Source organism: Canis lupus, chromosome 4, assembly GCF_048164855.1.
Source record: "Canis lupus baileyi chromosome 4, mCanLup2.hap1, whole genome shotgun sequence".
Taxonomy (NCBI): Eukaryota; Metazoa; Chordata; class Mammalia; order Carnivora; family Canidae; genus Canis; species Canis lupus.
In genome coordinates, this window is record NC_132841.1 from 60,338,591 (window position 1) to 60,350,501 (window position 11,911).

Consider the following 11,911-nt stretch of genomic DNA (forward strand, 5'->3'; position numbering starts at 1 on the left):
TCACGCCAGCCTTGTTCCTTCCTCCATCAAGAATTCGCTTGATGTGGGATGCCTGGGTGGCTCAGCGGTTGAGTGTCTGCCTCCAGCTCAAGGCGTGGTCCTGGGGTTCCAGGATCAAGTCCACCATTGGGTTCCCTGCAGGGAGCTTGCTTCTTCCTCTGCCTATGTCTCTGCCTCTCTCTGCGTGTCTCTCATGAATAGATAAATAAAATCTTTAAAAAAAAAAAAAAAGATCTTGCTTGATGTCAGGAGGCCTGTGCCCCTGTTCCCATCTTTGACAATTCCTAGCCATGAGATCTGGGCTTTTACCTGTTGCTCTGAACCTCACTTTCCTCCTCTGTGAAATGGGATAATAAAGCCAGCCTTGCAGTGTTGCCATGAGGGTCAGGTGGGCTGGCTCCTGCAGTCCTGGGGGATGGGTCAAGCAGAGGCTCCGGAGTCAGACTCTAATTATGCTCAGTGCTACCTCTGCTGCTTCCCAGGGCGGGTGGACGGGGTGAACCTGAGGAAGTTATTTAACATCTGCAAACTTCATTTTCCTCCACTGTAGAATGGAGCAAGAAAGAGTATCTACCTCCCAGGATTGCTGTGAAGATGAAATGAGACCACACCTAGGAAGGGGTTAGCGCAGTGCCAGCTGGTAAGTGCTCAGTAGATGTTAGATACTATTAAGGGTTGTGATGCTAGACCCAGCACACAGCAGACCTGCCATGCCTCTCATGTCACCCCCTTCCTTCTTGAACCAAGAGCATGGGTTCCATCCATAAGCCCGATTCTGGACAGGGAAGATCGTGGACAGGGAAGGCTTGGAACCCTTCCTCCCCACCCTGCTCAGTTTTCCAGTTTTATCCCTCCCAAAGCATCACCAACAGATCTTGAAGTAAAGCTAAAACCAGCCCAAGAGAACTATTGAAATTATGGAAAACCCACTTTGGAGATTGTGAAACTTACACTTCCTTTTTCTTTTCTTTCTTTCTTTTTTTTTAAGATTTCATTTATGAGAGAGAGAGAGAACAAGCAGGGTGAGCAGCAGAGGAAGAGGGAGAAGCAAACCCCCAGCTGAGCAGGGAGCCTGGCATGGGAGCTCGATCCCAGGACCCTGAGCCGAAGGCAGACGCTTAACAGGCTGAGCGTTAAGCACCCCAGTGCCCCTAAGTTATACTTGTTAATCCTGCTACTGTAAAAGCATCAAGGATTTTTCATCAAGACAGAAAAGAAAAACAGAAAAACAGCCAGTGTAAGTTGTAGTGAGACCCACCATTTCAAAACCTGAGAACCCTGCGTCTGGCTGAGCAGTGAGATGGCTGCCTGCGAGCCAGCAGGCCCTGTTATCAGGAAGCCCATTGCCAGAGGTCAGGACCGGGAACTGAAGTGACCCGGAGACAGATCCTAGGACAGGAGGTGTCCTGGCACCACAATAGCTTAAAAGGCTCACTAAATGGCAGCCATTTGCGACTCAATCTCTATAAATGTGTCTCAGACATTTTGAAGCCCATCTCTGCTTCTTCCCATACCCTCTCTTGGGAGTGATGAGTGCTTTATGTTTATTAACCTCTCTGTGAGGTAGCTTTTCTTTCCAGACTGTGGCAAGGCAGCCTTGAAACCCCTGCATTCCCCGAGGAAACAGGTCAGTGAGCCTTGGGGTTAGTGTGTATGAGCAAGGCGTCCTGGGAGGTAAAGGAGGCTTCTTGTTAGGAGGTGGGTATGAGGGGCACCTGGATGGCTCAGTGGTTGAGTGTCTGCCTTCGGTTCAGGGTATGATCCCGGGGTCCTGGGATCGAATCTCACATCAGCCTCCTCACAGGGAGCCTGCTTCTCCCTCTGCCTGCGTCTCTGCCTCTGTCTCTGTGTGTCTCATACATAAATAAAAAAAAAAAAAAGGAGGTGGATAGGAGAGTGTGCTTGGTGAGTTCTGTGTCCTCAGAGGGTGGGTGCAATTAGGGGCAAGGGGAATCCCAACCAGGAGGGTGAAGGGTCTAGAGACCAGGAGACTCATGGGACCTGGGACAGCTGCCTTATCTCTACAGGTGATCAAGGAAGAGGTTAAGGTGGTACAATTGGAAGCTTCAGGAAGATAAAGTTTATATCTACATAAGAAGGACTTTTTTTTTTTTTTTTTTTTTTTTAAAAAGGACTTTCAAAGTCAGTGGATCTACCCAAGGATGAAATGGGTTAATGAGCTGTCTTGGTAAAGTGATGAGTTCTCTGTCGCTAGAGGAATGCAAGCAGAGGCTGGATGAGAAATTGGCAAGTCCCTTTTGGCCCAGAGATCCTTCGAATTTTATCTCACACTTCACGTTCTCATCCCCAATCCTTCCCAAACTCCCAGCCCTGAATTTATACCAATCTGACCCAAAAGGCATGACTCGGAAGTGAATTGGTTGGGAGACAATGAATTGAAAAGGGCCGGGCAGCCCAGGTGGCTCAGTGGTTTAATGTGGCTTCAGCCCAGGGCGTGATCCTGGAGACCCAGGATCGAGTCCCATGTCAGGCTCCCTGCGTGGAGCTGCTTCTCCCTCTGTGTCTCTCATGAATAAATAAATAAAATCTTAAAAAAAAAAAAAAAAGAGGGACCATAACCCCTGAGTTAAATATCAAGCTGCATATATTTTCTTTGGTGAGCATAAGACTGTTGTGTCATTGATTGAGTTTGATTCTGAGAGGGAAGTAATAGACAGTGAAGAAATGCTTAGAATTATAATCAAGCCAAGTTCTCAAAAACATCATTTCATAGACAGCTGTCTCCAAAGTATTATTGAGGTTAAAAATCCTGATGCAGAAGAAAATATATGGCATAATCCCATTTCAGTAAAACGATGTACTACAATGAGATACCACTTCACATCCATAAGGATGGCAATGATGGTAATAATAATAATGGTAATAACCCCCAGATATGTAGATACTTGTACATTGATGTTCACAGCAGCATTATTCACAGTAGCCAAAATGTGAAAACAACTCAGGTGGATGAAAGGATAAACAAAATGTGGCATACACACACAATGAAATATTATTCAGCTGTTAAAAAGAACAAAATTCTGTTAGGTGCAAAAACATGGATAAACCTTCAACACATCATGCTGAGTGAAATAGGTCGGACACAAAAGGACAAATGCTGTGTGATTCCATGTCTATGAGATTCCTAGAATAGACAAATTCAGAGAGACAGAAAGGAGAGTCATGGTTGCCTAGAGCTGGTGGGAGGGGAGTGGAGAGTTATTTTTTAACAGGTATAGAGTCCCTGCTTGGGATGATGATAAAAGTTCTGGAAACAGATAGTGGTGATAGCTGTACAACACTGTGGATGTACCTAATTATGTACTTAAAAATGGTTAAAATGGCCATTTTTATACTATACATATTTTACCAGAATAAAATAAATGATGTGTCTTTTGATGGGAATAAGTATGAATGTAGCAAGGTGCCCTGCTGGGGGTTGAGTTTGTGTTTTGTCTATTAGGCGACTGCGTAGACAGACCAGGTCAGAAGGTCACTCGGAAGTGCCTGAAAGGCGTGTCTCTGGGAAAGGAAGGAGGGCCAGCTTCCCACTGTCCTGGGAGAAGGAAATAACCAGCCTCTTGTGTGGATCACCTGGGAAGAACAGTTGGGGAGTGGGAATGGCCATGTAGCACAGTCCTCCCAGACCTCTGTGACCCCTGGCATGTGAATGCTCACAGGATGTGGGACAGGTTTGCACTGAAGGGCCCTGGGCTCTTGGCGTGGAGCCCTTCCCTAGTCTGGGGGAATATTAGCCTCTACCTCTGTGGCCGCTTTGGGAGTGTGGACTTGATCCACAACTTGGGATATGACTCACCAAGACCAGCTTCTGCTGGACATTCATGTCTTCCTACCCCCACCTGCACACTGCTGCAGCGCTGCATGGGACTGGATGCTACCCCTACCCAAGACACCGGTAAGGACAAGGGGTCCTCTGGATGCATATGAAGAAGATAGTGAGAGCCCTGGAAGAGAGCAGCTCTGCTGCTCATCTGACCTCCTACTGTTACCATCATTTGGGCCTTTAACATTTGAATTCTTGGGACCATTTGGACCACAATGATCACACCCTCAACTATCCAAAGGAACACCTCAGTAACACATGTGAGTGTGCATGTGATTGCACATATGTGTGAAAATGCCCCACTAGATGTTTGTGGGAATTTGGGTGATTTTGCCTTACTTCATTGTTGTTTTCTGTATTTGAGATTTTCCTGATTTATACTGAGCACTTGTTTTTTCACCATCAGATAAAAGGGGAATTATCACTTTTTATTATTTATTTATTTATTAAAATTGTTATAAGTCTTTTTATAAATAAAAATAAATTCATTTTTATAAATAAAAATTATGATTTTTATATAAATAAAAATACACTAATTTTTATATAAATTTTATATAAATAAAATTTAAAACTTATTTATAAATTAAAAATCATTTATAAATTATAAATAAATATTATTTATTATAAAATATATTTTTATAAATAAAATAAATAAATAAAAAGATTTTATTTATTTATTCATGAGAGACACACACAGAGAGAGAGAGGCAGAGACACAGGCAGAGGGAGAAGCAGGCTCCATGCAGGGAGCCCGACTCGGGACTGGATCCTGGGTCCCCAGAATCAGGGCCTGGGCTGAAGGCAGTGCTAAACCGCTGAGCCACCAAGGCTGCCCGAATTATCACTTTTTAAAAGGCATACAACATGGAAGTTCCGCAAAAGATTAAAAATAGAAATACCATTTAATCAAGTAATTCCACTACTGGGTAGCTACTCCGAAAAAGGAAAACACTAATTTGAAGAGATATATGCACCCCTATGTTTATTGCAGCATTATTTACAATAGCCAAGATATGGAAGCAACGCAAGTGTCCATCGATAGATGAATGAATAAAGAAGAAGTGGTATAAATATATATGTACATACATCTGAATATTACTCAGCCATAAAAAAGAATGAGATTTTGCCATTTGCAGCAACATGCATGGACCTAAAAGGCATGTTGCTAAGTGAAATAAGTCAGACTGAGAAAGACAAATACCATATGATTTCACTCATATGTGGAATCTAAAAAACAAAATAAACGAATAAACAAACAGCAGAAACAGACCCGTACTTCCCCAGGGTGTTGGGGGAAGGTGGGCAAAATGGGTAAAGAGGAGCGGGAGATACAGGCTTCCAGTTATGGAGTGAGTAAGTCACGGGGGTAAAGGCACAGCGTAGGGAATACGTCAATGGAATTACAGTAGGGTTGTGTGGGGACAGAGGGAGCTACTCCTGTGGCGAACACAGCTTAACAGGTACACTTGCTGAATCACTGTTGTACCCTTGAACCCAATGTAACGTTGCGTGTCAGCTATCCTTCCATTTTAAAAAAAAGGCACACAAGTCTTTGACAATTTGTGTCACGACTTACAAATGCCAATGGTGCAAAGTCAAAAATTTAATAGGGTGTTAAATGTCCAATGAATTAGGACGAGTCAGTGTTCAGCTGAGGAAGCCATTCCTGCCAATTCAAGCAGAAAGGAATTCACTACAGGGAATTAGGTGCTCATACAATTGTTAGGAAGGTTGAAGAAGCTTTAGGCAGGGCCTGGAAATGGCTCGGCTGACAACACCACAGGACTGCGTCCCTCCAGGACAGTTGCTACCTCTGCTACTGTCAGAAGTGCTGGGCTCAGAAAGGGCAGTTCCACCTCGGGCTTTAAGAACACATCGCTGTAGATGAGTGAGGGGTCAGGAAGCCACCCTCACCTCTTCCACAACTGCCCCTCCATACTCACAAAGCTGGCAAGGGCTCTATATTAGGTCTCATATTAATCCCCCCCGCCCAAGCAAAGCTTTATTGTTTCCATTTGGTTTCCAGCTTGCGAGAAGGCTCCAGGGCAGATTAAAAGCTGCAGGGGCTGCAGAAAGAGGCCAGACAGATGCCCCAACAACAGGGGATGCCAGAGGGGCCCTTCAAATGTTGGGTTCTCAAGGCTTCTAGTCATGCTTGAGAGTGAGCCTTTTTTTTTTTTTTTTAAGATTTTATTTATTTATTTGTGAGAGACACACAGAGAGACAGAGACAGAGAGACAGGGACAGAGAGAGAGGCAGAGACACAGGCAGAGGGAGAAGCAGGCTCCATGCAGGGAGCCTGACGTGGGACTCAATCCTCGGTCTCCAGGATCACACCCTAGGCTGAAGGCAGCGCTAAACCACTGAGCCACCGGGGCTGCCCAAGGGTGAGCCTTTTGAAGAGATACTCATCCAGCCATGCTGGGGGCCGGTCAGCCTGTGGGGTGAGTCAGGTGGTCACCACCTACTTGATGAGCTCCACCTTCCCATCCAAGAAATGGTTCTCCAGGTCATAGAGATGGGGGTCCATGCAGCAACAGAACCCAGGGTATGCAGCTCCAGAAGAGCCTGTGTCAGATTCTTCTCTAGGACCATGGTGGCTTCTATGGTGTCCATGCATCCTGGGATGGTTTCTGCAGGTCCCAGAAGAGGGCATGGCCAGTGAGCTGGGTTTGTGTCTTCAGATGCTCGGTGCCATTGCGCTTCTCCTCCATCAGCTCATGGAAGAAGTGGCCTGCATCCAGAGCCACATTGTCGTGATCTAAGTAGAAGCCCAGAGAGAGGCAGGTGTAGGAGGCGTGCAGATGCATGTTGACTGGACACTGGACCATGGCCTCCGCCTTGGTGGAATGATTCTAGGAAGCTCATGGGTCATTGGCATAAGGAGTTAAGCTCAAAATACAGTGTTGCCTGGTCCCAGCATCAGAGGATGGCTGTAAAGATGCTCCTAAAGGTTGTAGCTGGAAAAGAGGTTGGAGGGTGGTAGGAAGTGGGAAGAAGGGACATCCTTGGGTCTGTTTTGTCCAAACACTGTTGAAGCAAGAGGCAGATCTGCAGGCCCATTGGGTACACTGCCTATATTAGTTTCTTAGGGTTGCTGTAAGAAAGTAACAGAGCTGGGTGGCTTAACTAACAGCATATTGTCTCCAGGTTTTGGAGGTTGGAAGTCCAAGAGCAAGGGGCTGCCAGGGTTGGGTCCTTCTGGAGGCTATGAAGGACAGTCTGTTCCTGGCCTCTCGTATAGCTTCTGGTGGTTTGCTGGCAGTCTTTGGTGTTCCTTGGCTTGTGATGCATCAGCCTGCTGTCTGGCTTCATGTTCACGTGACATTCTCCCAGCGGGTGTCCGTCTCTGAATTCCGCCTTTACATAAGGACGCTAGTCATCTGGATTAAGGTTCACTCTACTCCAGAAGGTCTCATCCTAACCAATTACATCTGCGATGGCCCTATTTCCAAATAAGGTCAATTTTTGCTGTATTGGGGGGTTAAAACTTGATCCTATGAATTTGGGGGGATATAATTCAGCCTGTAAGTGATACAAAATTGCTGCAGAAACCCCATAGGGTAGTACCTGACATCAGTGTCAATGAAGAGGCAGAGATGACGTTCATCTAGAACTCTAGGAGGTCTGGGAAATGTTTTTAGCTTATTAGATTCTGCATTAATGAAAGTACTCTAGGAGTAGGTTGGAATGGGTCCTCTGCCAATCCACCACATCCTCCACCTAAATCCAAGATCCTCTACCTGCCTTCTCTGTCTTGGTCATTTTGCAGCTGGCAAAATTCACACCACTGAGCACATGAACCCGGGGTACTGAAAGCAGCACTATCCTTAGAAACCAGGAGATGGGAGTTAGACCCCGGCCTCCTTCCATCGTGGGTGACAGCCACAGCGAATCAAAACCTAGTGCCATCCACAATTCACTCAACAAACACTCAGTGCTCACAGTCATCACCACGCTCTAGAATCTGGGGCCACATGCTGGTAATTAATGTCACAAATCCATTCTATAGGTTGTACCACTCAAATTTGCTTCTTTATTCTTTCTATCCTGGGACTTTTTAAAAAAGATTTTATTTATTTATTCATGAGAGACACAGAGAGAGAGGCAGAGACATAGGCGGAGTGAGAAGTAGGCTCCACGCAGGGAGCCCGATGTGGGACTTGATCCCAGGACTCCAGGATCATGCACACCCTGGGCTGAAGGCAAATGGTCAACCACTGAGCCACCCAGGCGTCCCAATCCTGGGACTTTCAAAAAGATAATTCTCTCTTTCCACTCCCCCACACCCCATTTTTCCTTCCTGCGTCCTGGTTATTGTGTGCATGTGCAAGCCAAGCCCAACATTCTCCTTTGATGACAGGTAAATGATTTAGCAGGCAACAGAGCCAGGAGGCCAAGTTCTCCTCCAAGCTGTGCCACTAACTTGCTGGGTGACCGGGACCCCCATTTCCCCACTTATAAGCAGGGTCATTACTATCGGTCCACCTAGCAGAACTTGGGCAGGGTCCTCAAAACTTGAGGCGGGAGATTGTGGTACGTGGGACTCTCTACTCCATCATCAGCCTCAGGGGCTGGATCTGGTGTTTTCTTTTCTCCTACAAATATAGGTATCTATTGTATACAAAGTGTTGTGGAAAGGGAATGAGATCATGTGTGGTACAGTTAAGGGTGTTCTCATATAACACTCTTCTATGGAGAGGGGATGAAAACCCAACTTTTCGTGGCTTCAAAACAAATGGAATTCATTGGCTCATGTGATTGGTCCACAGGTAGACCTGTGATCTTTAGGCATGGCTGGATCCAGGGACTCAAACAATATTCCTAGAATCTATCTCTCTCTGAGGATGGATCCTGGGAAAAAGATGGAGGGAGGGAGTGAGAAAGGTGGTGTACAGAGCAAGATGGAGTCACTCATGTCAAGCAGTGACAAAAGCAGCCAAGGGCGTTGCAGCAAAGACCAGATATTGCTGAAACTGTCACAGGCTGGCGACGCTCAGAACTGATGACCAGCAGAACTAGGAGAGGTTTGCAAAGACCCAAGACTGATTAAATCCCTTTCAAAAGGGAGAATTTTTGCAGCAAACTGTCAGAGTTTCAAGACACTGATCCTTTTACGTCTAACCACATCAAAAAGGCAGCTGCTGCCGGAGGCTCTGGCCGACTGATCTCTGAACAGAACTGAGATCCTCCACTGCTTGGACATAATAAGGCGCAGGTGCCGGGAGCTGCCCCAGACAGATGGAGACCTCATCTCAGTTGTGTGCTCACAGATTGACTTCCCGTTGGGTTCGTTAACTTCCTACCCCTTGTTGTATCTTGTCTGTTGTGTGACTTTGTATCATGCTTTGCTTTGTGTGACATATAAAAAGCCATTAAACACGTAGTAAAAAATAAAAAAATAAAAAATAAAAAAATAAACACGTAGTAAAATGTCATTGAGTTTGGAATCCTGACCCTGCTTATAATTATGTTAACCTTGTTTTATTTTATTTTATTTTTTAAAAGATTTTATTTATTTATGATAGAGAGAGAGAGAGAGAGAGAGGCAGAGACACAGGCAGAGGGAGAAGCAGGCTTCATGCAGGGAGCCCGATGTGGGGCTCGATCCCGGGACTCCAGGATCATGACCTGAGCCGAAGGCAGACACGCAACCGCTGAGCCACCCAGGTGTTCCTAACCTTGTTTTATGATTGAATAAAGCTGACACTATGGAAAGGAGACACAACTCCTGTGTGCACCTTCATAGCGTGCTTGCAACACATGAGTACTGCAAAGGTGCCCAGAAATAATTACGCTCTAAAGGAAACAGTGCTGAGTGATATGAGAGGTCTTGGTGAAGCAGAAGAGGATTTCGGAAGAGGAAAGAACAAAAGCATTCATGCATTATTTTATTCATTCATCAGGCTGCAAACATTGTTTCCCATTCTGGGCTTCACACTGGACTAGGCCTGGGGCTCCAGAGCTCCCGTTGGTTCCTGGGGAAGGCAGGGGATTTGAACAGTATTGTGAGGATGCACAAGGCCTGCCTAGAGGTCGTATCCAGTCTGGGAATCTGGGGAGCTTCTTGGGAGCAGCACATTGGATTGGAAGAGTGAAAACAGGGAAGAGCATTTGGAACAAAAGGAACAGCATGAACAAAAGCACAGGGGCTCCATTCAGAACTGCACGGAGACTGACTTACTAGGTGACATTGGGTACATGATTTTCTGAAGCTGGGGACTCAGTTTTTCTGTTTGTATAGTAGAGGGCTTGAACAAATTTCTACTGAGGAAGGGAAGGAGCAAAGCATTAGACATGCGGGATGTGGCTGCTCCCGCTTCGGCGGGGCGAGACCTGACTCACCTCCAGATGACATCGTGGTTTCATGAAGGCAAAGCCCCCCCAAGCCCAGCCCAGAGGAGAAGGAGGGGACAAAATGATATACATTTGTTATACATTATACAGTATGACATACATACTCTTTGTTGTCTGAAGGGAATATCTCCACATCGTGACCATCGAAACGGCCTAAATGGTGCACTGTGAAACGTAAGTGCCCTCCCAAGCCTGCCCTCTCATCCCCTGACTTCCTTCCTTGGAGCAAATCTCTGTTACCAAGTTTTGCTTATACTTGCAGAGATGGTTGTGAATACTCACAAGTTCACCCACACATAGGCGCATATACGGCCCTGGCATGTTGTCTACACGTAGGAGCACACTGCTCACACTTCTACACTGACTTCATTTCCCTAATCACACATCTCGGATACTGCAGCCTAGCATTACAGGGAGGGCTGCTTCGTTCTTTTAATGGCTGGAGAGGGTCCCACTGGGTGGATGTGCTACCAGTCCTGCATGAACATAGGGCTGAGCGTTTTGAAGGTTTGCAATCCCTTGCTAGTACCAACAATGCTGCCCGGCCCATCCTGGTACTTGTGGTGTTTTTGCGTGGGGGTGTCTCTGTCACATGAAGGCCTAGAAGAGTGGGTGTTGGCGCCTTGCCTTGGAGAGGCAGGCCGTGCCAAGTGAAGACCGACTCAGGAGGAACTTAAGCTCCCCTAAAGTTCAAGCAAAAGGAGATAATTCCCTGCACTTGCCGAAAGTGTGGGCAGGGAGCTGAAGCCACTGGATCTGGACATTAAAGAAAAGTGACATTGGACATGGAGAAGCAGTCACTTGGCTGACGTGCCAGATGGCTGAGGTCCTCAGTGCCTGTAAGACTGGGTAGTGTACTCCTGCCCCTGCTCTTCTTCCCAGTCCCAGTGGGCCAGAACTGCCTGAGTCTCCATCCTTCCTGTTTCGAAAGGGCATGAGTGAGCAATTTGACCCTGGTTTTTATGGGGAGGTGAGAAAGGAGGTACTTCTAGGGTGTTTGATGATGGTGGTGGGAGCTTCCTTGCTGCCAGTCCATCACCAACCCATCTTTGTCTTGGGCAGTAGAGATCCTCGACCCCCACCCGAGACCACCTGAACAACACCCTCTTGGCACTATTCTTTACCAGACCATCTGCCCCCTGCAGCCTCTGCCCCAGACCCTGTCCTGTACTCTGTGCATCCTCCCAAGGATCCCCAAGGCAGGCAGACAGGTGGGACTTTTTGCCCTACTTTGCACATGAGTAAACCGGGTCTCAAGAGCAGCCTCCCAAGGGGGTGCATCCTCTCCCTCAGCATTGCCTCATGGAACTTCCTGCTTCCATCAGGTGATGTGCAAGGAAGGCAAAGCCTGAGCTCTCCCATACCAATGGGACTGCAGAGGTGGCAGGTTGACTAAGAAAATGTCAGGAGACATGGAGGGTGGGCTGGCCCTCTGCCCCTTTCATGCTGTTGACCCCAAACCAACATTACTGTGTTGGTAAATGTTTTGGAAACGCTACTGATGCTTACTCTGTGCAGAAGTACCGAGTGAAGGGCTGAAAGTAGGGATAGATCTATGTCACTAATCTGTGTGTCACACCCATGGATGGAATCCAGCATAGCTCTGGAGCCCATAGGATCTGGATTTGAATCCTGGGTTTGCCATAGTTTACTAATGAATTTACTATTTATTTGCTGTCTTCCTGTGTCTAAATGTCCAAGCTGCTCAGG